This window comes from Bubalus bubalis, chromosome 1 (assembly GCF_019923935.1).
Source record: "Bubalus bubalis isolate 160015118507 breed Murrah chromosome 1, NDDB_SH_1, whole genome shotgun sequence".
NCBI lineage: Eukaryota > Metazoa > Chordata > Mammalia > Artiodactyla > Bovidae > Bubalus > Bubalus bubalis.
In genome coordinates, this window is record NC_059157.1 from 126,668,494 (window position 1) to 126,678,853 (window position 10,360).

Here is a 10,360-nt window from a genome sequence, read left to right on the forward strand (position 1 = left end):
TTATTTGTATTTAAAAAACACCTGGAGACAATCTAAACGACCACTACGTTGTTTTTCAGTCGCTCAGTCATGTCGGACTCTCTGTGACCCCATGGACTGCAGCACGCCAGGCTTCCATGTCCTTCACCATCTCCCAGAACTTGCTCAAACTCAAGTCCATTGAGTCGGTGATGCCGTCCAACCATCTCGTCCTGTGCGGGAAAAAAGTTAGCTTTTTAACTAAGCTAATCCCTACCAGGGCAAGTAGCAACCCATTAAGAGACTAGGTGTTCAAACAGAAGTCAGTGATGCCGTTTTCTTTGTAATTTGAAGGCATCCTAAGCTTATGTCTCAACATTTATTTAGGGTCCCCTTTATAGGAAGAGTTTGCTTTTTTGGTCTGCCCAGCCATGAGAATGAGAGAATGGGCAGGACTCTGCTCTCAACATTCAGCTGTGCACTCCCTTGCCTATGTCTGCTTCTTATTTCCAAGTGTAATTAACTCAACCCAGTAAATACACAACTAGAAAGCTGTGCAACACATGACAAAAGCTTTAGAGTATGACCATCCCAATCCTACCTCTTGGACACTTTGTAAAATTTCCCTAAACTTCAGTTTCTTCATTTATAAAATGGGGGAGGGAGGCAGTGATTGTAGTATCTCCCTCTTATAGACGTGGTGAGGATTACATGAAATTAAACTACTTAGTCTTCCCTGGTGGTTCAGTAGTTAAGACTCCACACTTACATTGCTGGGGGCACAGTTCGGGGAACTAAGATCCTGCATGTCTTGGGGCCCAAAATAAAATAAAAAATAAATTAAAAAAAAACTGAAAGATAAGCTATGCAGTCTAAGTCAGAGGCCCCAGCTCCCATGGTCCTGACTAGGGGTGGTAGAGAAATGCCATAAAGAGGAAGCAAGTGAGGACCCCTCCTTAGAAAAATTCTTGGATTATCAGGAGGAATTAGGGCTGGCTGGGCATGGGGAGAGGATTTGGGAAATTTAGCTGGTTGAGCATCAAATACTGTTTTGTAATCTCTCATTCAGCTTCTCACTTTGGCATGCTGATGTGGTCTGAGAAGATCTGTGTTAGACTTAAAAAACTCAGTCATTCAGCAAGGTAGCAGCATACAAGATCAACATACAGAAATGGGTTGCATTTCTTTACACTAACAATGAAATATCAGAAAGGAAATGTAAAAACAAAAATAAAATCCCTTTTTAAATTGCATTAAAAAAATACTTTAGGAATAAACCTGATCAAGGAGGTAAAAGACTTTTATGCTGAGAACTACTAAACATTTAATACAGGAAATTGAAGATGATTCAAAGAAATGAAAAGAAAGTGCACGTTCTCAAATTGGAAGAATTAATAAAGTTGAAATGGCCATACCACCCAAGGCAACCTACAGATGTCTTTCAATCCATATCAGAAAACTCAGTCCATCCTTTGTGTGTGTGTGTGTGTGTGTGTGTGTGTGTATGTTAGTTGCTTAGTTGAGTCCAACTCTTTGAGTCTTCTTTTAATGATGCTGGCCCTATAAATATGCTGATGAGGACAATATTAAGATATTCCATTTTACCCTAGCAAACCAGAAAAAGAAAATCATATCAGAAAATTCTCTGGTGCTCGAGTGGTTAGGACTCTGCGCTTCCAAGCAGAGGGCTCTGGTTCTAACCCTTATTTAGGGAACTAACCTTCTCCTGAGACACACAGCACCCCCCAAAGAAAGTCTGATGTAATGTGTATCAGAAGACAAAGAAAGTTTTCCTTTCTTTCACATCTGTCCAGTTCAGAAATGTCTTCCTGTACGACACACTTTGTTTTCTGTGTCTTCTTCTACATTTTCACAGTGACACCCGTCCAACTACTAGCACATGTTTAAAGGAAACAATAAAAAGAAAACACCTAGAGGAAAATGTAAAGGTACATTAATTTCACTCAGGATGAGGACTTTTTCAGTCCATATGTGATAAAGAAATTCCTAACAAAGAAAATCTGCAGCTCTGACTACATGAAAATTTAGAATGTCTTGTGGTCGATACAAACTGGGATAGCTGCCCAGCTCATAATAATTTCCCATTGACCATTTTTGTGCCACTGCTTCTTTTCTCGGTAATAGACCTGCCTCCCAGCATAGGCATGTAACCTAGGCTAGCCAATTATAGTGTCTCTCTCTTCCCACTTCCTATTCATTTTTTTGTCTATTTATTCATTTCATAACTGTTTCTGGAGTGAGGATTCAATGATGAACAAAATATTCCTGCATTTTCTTGAAGCTTTGGATTTAGGGAGAAATAAGCATTAATCAAACACTTATGCTAATAAACACATAATTATAAACAGAAATATGTTCTCTGAAGGAGAAGAACATGGGTCTATGAGGACTATAAAGAAAGCTGAGCACAGAAGAATTGATGCTTTTGAACTATGGTGTTGGAGAAGACTCTTGAGAGTCCCTTGGACTGCAAGGAGATCCAACCAGTCCATCCTAAAGGAGATCATTGGGTGTTCATTGAAAGGACTGATGTTGAAGCTGAAACTCCAATACTTTGGCCACCTGATGTGAAGAGCTGACTCATTTGTAAAGACCCTGATGCTGGGACAGATTGAGGGCCGGAGGAGAAGAGGACGACAGAGGATGAGATGGTTGGATGGCATCACCGACTCAATGGACATGGGTTTGGGTGGACTCCGGGAGTTGGTGATGGACAGGGAGGCCTGGCGTGCTGCGGTTCACAGGGTCACAAAGAGTCAGACACGACTGAGCGACTGAACTGAGCTGAGAGGTAGGGAGGAGTGCAGTCAGGACTGAAGGAGTATCACTGGAGATGAAAGGTGAAGAATTGGGTCAAATAAACCACTGGGACTTCCCCAACGGCTCAGTGGGTAAAGAATCTGCCTGCAATGCAGGAGACAGAGTAGATGGGATTGGACCCCTGGGTTGGGGAGATCCCCTGGAGGAGGACATGGCAACTCACTGCAGTATTCTTGCTGAAGTACCATATGGACAGAGGGGCCTGGCAGGCTACAGTACATGGGGTCACAAAGAGTCAGACAGGACTGAGCGACTAAACACAAACCAGGTGAAAGGGATAATGAGGAGAAGACTGCAGGTAAGGAGAACCACACCTTCTGTTAGTGGAACAGCAATAGGAGATTAGCAGAGATAATCCTATCACTGGTTGTTAAAGAAATGCAAATTAATCAACTAACCTTTTATATTAGATTCACCTTTTATATTAGATTCACCTGGCTCAGACGGTAAAAGGTCTGCCTACACTGTGGGAGACCCGGGTTTGATCCCTGGGTGGGGCAGATCCTCCGGAGAAGGCAATGGCACCCCACTCCAGTACTCCTGCCTGGAAAATCCCACAGACTGAGGAGCCTGGTAGGCTACAGTCCATGGGGTTGCAAAGAGTCAGACATGACTGACTGACTTCACTTTACTTCACTTTACATTAGATTAGCAGAGTTTTTAATTTTGATCCCCATGGTATGGTGAACATTCATAGATTGTGACCAAGAGTGTAAATTAATACAACTTTTTTGGAAACTAAGTTGATAGTATGTTTCAAAAGTCCTAAAAAAGAGATCTATCTAGTACACAGTATAATGAATATAGACAATAATATTTTACTACTACAAAAAGAACCCTAAAAAAGATCATGTTTGTTGACAAAGAACTGTTTCTAAAACCTATTCTAAACCCCCTCAAAAATTATTTTAAAAGCTCAGATGTAGATTTATGAACAAAAAATATTCATTGAAGTATTATTTCAAATGTCAAAAAATTAGAAAAACACAGAAAATGATTAAATTATGTACAGCCATATGGTAGAATATTATACAGCCAACAGTGCACATGCAAGATACAGCGCTTTTCTAGTTAGAGGAAAGAATCCAATTAAAATGTTCCATTGCCAATAAAATGTTAGCATTCAATGCATAATTTGTTGCTTAATAACTACTTGTTGAATATAAATTCATGATTGACAACAAATAAGATTAATGAAGCCTAGATGCATTATAAAATTTTAACATATATCTAATTTTGTATTTGTAGATGGAACTGCCTACTTGACAACATCTACTTCCATATTTCATAACATCTCCAACTTACTGAGTTCAAAATCAAACCCTAATCCCCTCCCAGTTCTTAACTCTTTCCCTTTCAGGCTTCCCCAGTCTGGCACACCACAGCCTTTTTTGAGAGCTTCTTGATGTCTCCATCCCCTCACCCTCCTACAAGTCCATTCAATTCTGGCTTCAACATAGATCTAAGATCTGTTCATGTCTCTCTGTCTCCTTTCTCACCACTGTATAGCAATGGTCTCTCCTGGACCAAAGCAATAGCTTCATAAGTGAGTAGTCTAGTTTTCACCTCCCTCCAACCCATTCTTCATCCAATGGAGAATGTGATCATATAAAAATAAAAACTGAGTCAACTCTTTCCCCTACTGAAAACATTTCAATGGCTTTCCACTGTATTTACATAACATTCAACACCCTATTACGACCTACATAATAATTGCTAACTTATTATGGGCTAGACAATTATCCTAAATGTTTTATATTTACTAACTCAAGGAATCTTAACAAAGCCTGTGAAGTAGGTGTTCTCGTAATTTCTAATTTACAGACAAGGCAAATGAGGCACAGAGGTTAAATTTGCCTAAGGGCTCTCAGTAACGGTGGAAACAGAGTTCAACCCCAGGTGGTCTAGCCCCTGCTTTTAGCACCACTAGCCCCCTCCAAAACTTAGCTGTGCTCAGGGGATCCCGTGGTCTGGTCACTAGGCTCCTGGAGACTGACCAGTTGTCCTCATTTTAATGCATTTGTGCCCTCGCCTGACCCTCCCAGGGACACGGTTTCTACTTCTCTTTAAATAGCTGCTGCTTCTCATCTGTATAAAAAGGGAATAATAAAATAAATCATGGCAAATACATACAGTGGAATATCATGTAACTAGTTTTAAAATATGAACTAAATGTATATGTACTAATATGGAATTTAGTGCATTTTAGATTGCTAAGCAAAAAAAGCCAACCTGTAGGATAGTATATTAAAATAAAAGAATATGTATAGCATGATATTAATAAATTTGTCTACCTATTAAAGGTCTAAAGGTTCAGACATTAAATTTTTAACTGAGGTTACCTCTGAGGAGTGAGATGGAAAAAAAAAAGAATAGGAAAAAGGACTTTCACCTTCTACATTGTACAGTTCTTGTTTGAATATTTTTATTCCCAGACTACATTAGTAATGTAATAATAATTCTAAGGCAGATATTTTCTTTATATGCTAAATGTCTGATTGCTAAATTTTGTCATCTGGTATTCTAATTTTTGCTACTTTTATCCCTTTCCCAGTTTTCTCTAGGTAGCTAGAAAAGATGCCTAATTTAATAATTTTTTTATAGGCTGAGCTTTTCTTTAGTGTTCACAATACTCCAAAATGATTGGCTGTTTCACCACAATTATTTACATTATGCAGCCATAGCCATCATTATTAACTAAATGTTTTCCTAATTTTCTTTCAGCTCTAAGCCGGTTCATGAAAATCAGCCTTAACTAAGTCGCCAACTTTGATTTCCACGCTCATGTTTCCAAGCAATGAACAAGTGTTCAGCCACTTTGTTGCTGTTGTTCAGTTGCTCAGTCCTGTCCGACTCTTTGTGACCCCATGGGCTGCAGCACACCAGGCTTCCCTGTCCTTCACCATCTCCTGGAGCTTGCTCAAACTCATGTCCATTCAGTCACTTTATCTGCTATTGGTTCTCTGAGTGTTACTGAGTCCAAGCTCATACTGATCAATGCATGACAGGCCAATAAATCGAGAAACAAAGTGTTGAGGCAAGAAATAGCAACTTTATTCAGAAATCCAGCAGACCAAGAAGATGGCAGGCTAGTATCCCAAAGAATCATCTTACCCAAATCAGAATTTAGGCTTCTTTTATATGAAAAGGGACATCCTTTTTTTTTTTTTGGTATTAGTTTTAGAAGATCTTGTAGGTCTTCATAGAACTGTTCTGCAGCCATGAAATTAAAAGACACATGCTCCTTGCAAGAAAAGCTATGACCAACCTAGACAGCATATTAGAAAGCAGAGACAGTACTTTGCTGACAAAGGTCTGTATAGTTAAAGTTATGGTTTTTCTAGTAGTCATGTATGGATGTGAGAGTTGGACCATAAAGAAAGCTGAGTCCTGAATATTCATTGGAAGGACTGATGCTGAAGCTGAAGCTCCAATACTTTGGCCACCTGATGGAAAGAGCTGACTTATTAAAAAGACCCTGATGCTGGGAAAGATTGAAGGCAGGAGGAGAAAGGGATGACAGAGGATGAGATGGTTGGATGAGTTGGCATCACCAACTTGATGGATGTGAGTTTGAACAAGCTCTGGGAGTTGGTGATGGACAGGGAAGCCTAGTGTGCTGTGGTCCACAGGGTCACAAAGAGTCAGGCACTACTGAGCAACTGAACTGAACTGAACTGATACTAAAAGGGAAGGGGGTGTGACTTGTTGTCACAGACTTCCTGGTGCCCACCAGACTCCAGACAGCATGTGACAATGCTTTGATCTTGTAGCTGTCCATGTAGGTCCTGTCACTATGTTCCCGTACACCTCCAAAAGGACAAATGTTATTTCCTGTTCTACAGCTTTTTATCTCTGTATGAATGATCTACAACTTTTTATCTTTATGTGAATTAAGTGTTAACCGTTCTAAAGGTCAAGCCTGGGAGGCAGAGCCTTGAGAAAGGGATGCATGAGCCAGCATGACAAAGCAAAAGCAACAGAGCACAAAAGTTAGAACTAAGAGAATAAACTCAATATGGACTCAGGTTTGTTTTCTGTTACACGAGGACATCACTCCTTTGAACATCTTCTTTATTCAATGAAAGGTTTTCCTGACCATCTCTATACTGGGTAATTCTAGTTCAGGATGTATATTCCACTCAGATCTTCCCTAAGCCCCAGACTGTTATAACCAGTACTCACTAGACACCTTCATTTGGATGTCCTAAATTGAAATCATCATTCTGCCCCACCTTCCCTCATTTCCCCTTAGTTCATGGTACCATTGTCCTTTCACCTGGTCACCCAAGCCAGAACCCAGAAGTTGGTCTAGTTATTCTCTTTCCTTCACTTTCACATCTCTGTAGTATTTTGGGAGACCTCTCCTGAGAACAATTCTGAACCAGTTCAGAGTCCAATTCTGAACCAGTTAGAGTCCAATCACACAGTAATAGTAAGTGCATGCTCAGTTTCACAGTCATGTCCAACTCTTTGCAACCCCATGGAGAGTAGACTGCCATGTTCTTCTGTCCATGGAATTTTCCAGGCAAGAATACTGGAGTAGGTTACCATTTCCTACTCCAAGTAATATGAATAGAGAAAGTTTAATATAAAAATATATTGGGGGAGAGGGCCTCAGTTCTATAAAGAGATACAATAATTAAATTTGGGGCCAGCCTCTGATTTTCCTGTAGTTCAGTTCAGTCGCTCAGTTGTGTCCAACTCTTTGCCAGGCTTCTCTGTCCATCACCAACTCCTGGAGCTTACTCAAACTCATGTCCATTGAGTTGGTGATGCCATCCAACCAACTCATCCTCTGTCCCTTCTCCTGCTGCCTTCAATCTTTCCCATAAGTGGTAGAATAAGCCTCATTTAGAGAGTACACCAAGTGGGAACATTATTTACTCATGTACGTGTGTCTCTGTGTATGTGTGTGTGTGTGTGTGTATATATATATCCCCTGTTGTTGTTTAGTCACCAAATCATGTCTGACTCTTTTGCCCAATGCCATGAACTGTAGCCCACCAGTCTCCTCTGTCCAGGGGATTTCCCAGGCAAGAATATTGTAACAGGTTGCTTTTTCCTTCTCCAGGGGATCTTCCCAACCCAGGGATCAAACCAGTGTCTCCTGCATTGGCAAGCAGATTTTTTACCACTGAGCCACCAGGGAAGCCCCTATATATCTCCCCTGCTGCTTCTGCTAAGTCGCTTCAGTCGTATCCGACTCTGTGTGACCCCATAGACGGCAGCCCACCAGGCTCCCCTGTTCCTGGGATTCTCCAGGTAAGAACACTGGAGTGGGTTGCCATTTCCTTCTCCAATGCATTAAAGTGAAAAGTGAAAGTGAAGTCGTTCAGTCGTGTATGACTCCTAGCAACCCCATGGACTGCAGCCTACCAGGCTCCCCCGTCCATGGGATTTTCCAGGCAAGAGTACTAGAGTGGGGTGCCATTGCCTTCTCTGATATATCTCCCCTACCAAGGCATAAACTTTTTATGGTCATTTTTTACTATCTTTTTTCACTGTGTCCTCAGATTCCCATCATGAAGACCAGTCAGGCCCACCCTTTCAGAGTCTTCTCACCCACTGTTTACTGTTCATTCTTGCTGTCATGAGGGTCCAGTCCTCCTCACCTCATGGTTATATGGAACATAGTACAGGGACCATGTTCCACAAGGCCACTCATTCAACAGCCCGGCACTATGCAAGGTGCTGAAGATACAGACATGAACTGATAAATAAACCTTCCAGCCTGATGTCCATGTCTTTGCGAGGACAATCTTTCCTGCTTTCAGCAAGTCAGTTCCCTTCTCAGGAACCTATAAAGGCATGTTGTTGCCTACTCAGTTCAGTTCAGTTCAGTTCAGTCTCTCAGTCCTGTCTGACTCTTTGTGACCCCATGAATTGCAGCATGCCAGGCCTCCCTGTCCATTGCCAACTCCCAGAGTTCACTCAATAAATTTTAAATTCATACTTTGCTTTCTTTCATTTACTCAACAAATGTTACTGAAGGGTCACTATGTGCCAGGCGCTGGTACTACAGCTAAAGTGGGGAAGACAGACATAAAAGCCAAAATCACAAAAATAATTAAATAATTCTATAATTATTATTATTATTATTTGGTTCGGGGGTCTGTGCAGCATAGCATGCAGAGTCTTAACTCCCCAACCAGAGATCATACCTGTGCCCCCTGCAGTGGAAGCTTGGAGTCTTAGCACTGGACCACCAGGGAAGTCCATAAGTACTATTGCTTAGTTACAATTATTATGAATGATATGAGGGGTGCTTATAAGAGTATATAAACAAGGTATCTAATCTATTCTAAAGCAAGACAAGACCAGAGATCTGAGTTGGAGCCCAGGTTTAGATGTGTGTTGGGAGGAAGGTAGTTGTTAAATGCCCCAGAGAAACAGTTCATTCAAAGGTATAGCTTTGATGATACATGGAGTGTGAGAAGCTGTGTGCCTACTGCATAGAAAACAAGGAGAACAGTGGCAGGTAAGGAACAAATCATGCAGAGACTTGCAGATTGTATTAAGGTTTTTGGACTTCTAAAAGTTATGAGAAGCCATTGAAGGTTTCAAAGCATGTGATACCATGGCCTGACTTACATTTTTTTTTTCTCTCAACAGTTTATTATGAAAATATTCAAAGAGTGGAGAGGACTGTACAATGAACACCCGTATTGTTGACTTACATAGATTTTACTATTAACATTTTACTCCTGACTTAAATTTTTACATTACATCACACAGAAAGGTATGCAGGTGTTAAAAAGGAGGAAATAAATTTAATTTCTTCATCCTAGGGAGAATAGAAAAAAGTTTAGAAACAGTACAGTCTAGCTGCTACAATGATTTGGTGTGGTGCTCAGTTATGTCTGACTCTTTGCAACCCAGTGGACTGTAGTCAGCCAAGCTCCTCTGTCCATGAAATTTCCCAGGTAAGGATACTGGAGAGGGTTGCTATTTCCTCCTGTAGATCTTCCTGATCCAGGGATCAAACCCATGTCTCTCAAGTCTCCTGCATTGCTGGTGGATTATTTATGGCTGAGCCACCAGGAGCCTCCCTGATACAGTGAGTAGAAATCATTAAATACACAAAAGCACAAGGGATCATCACAAAATTCCAAGCACAATTATTGGGAAAAAGTGTACTAGAGTTGTTTTCTCAGGTACACGCTGTATCATTTTAACTCTGAAATGATAAGGTAAGATTTCTAAGGTAGTATTTTTGAATTTTTTATAACACGATTTTCTCTTATTAGAACTTGAAATATAGTGTTTAAAGAGGTAAAAACTCCACAAAAGGTAAAAACTCCACTAAAGTGTCTAAGATAATTTGCACTTCATCAAAGTGAGTTGATGAAGCCCTGACAAATGGTGGCAAGAGTAATGGAGGAAAAAAAAGATAAATTTTAAAAATATATGAAAAGTAGAATTAATGAGAAGTGTTAACTAATTAAATGAGGCAAAGAGAGAAGAAAGTTTTAGCAGAGATGTTTCTAGGGCATATTATTAAAATGCTTATGCTAATTTTTAAAAGCCTCTGAAATATCCAGGTAAATATTCCAGTAAG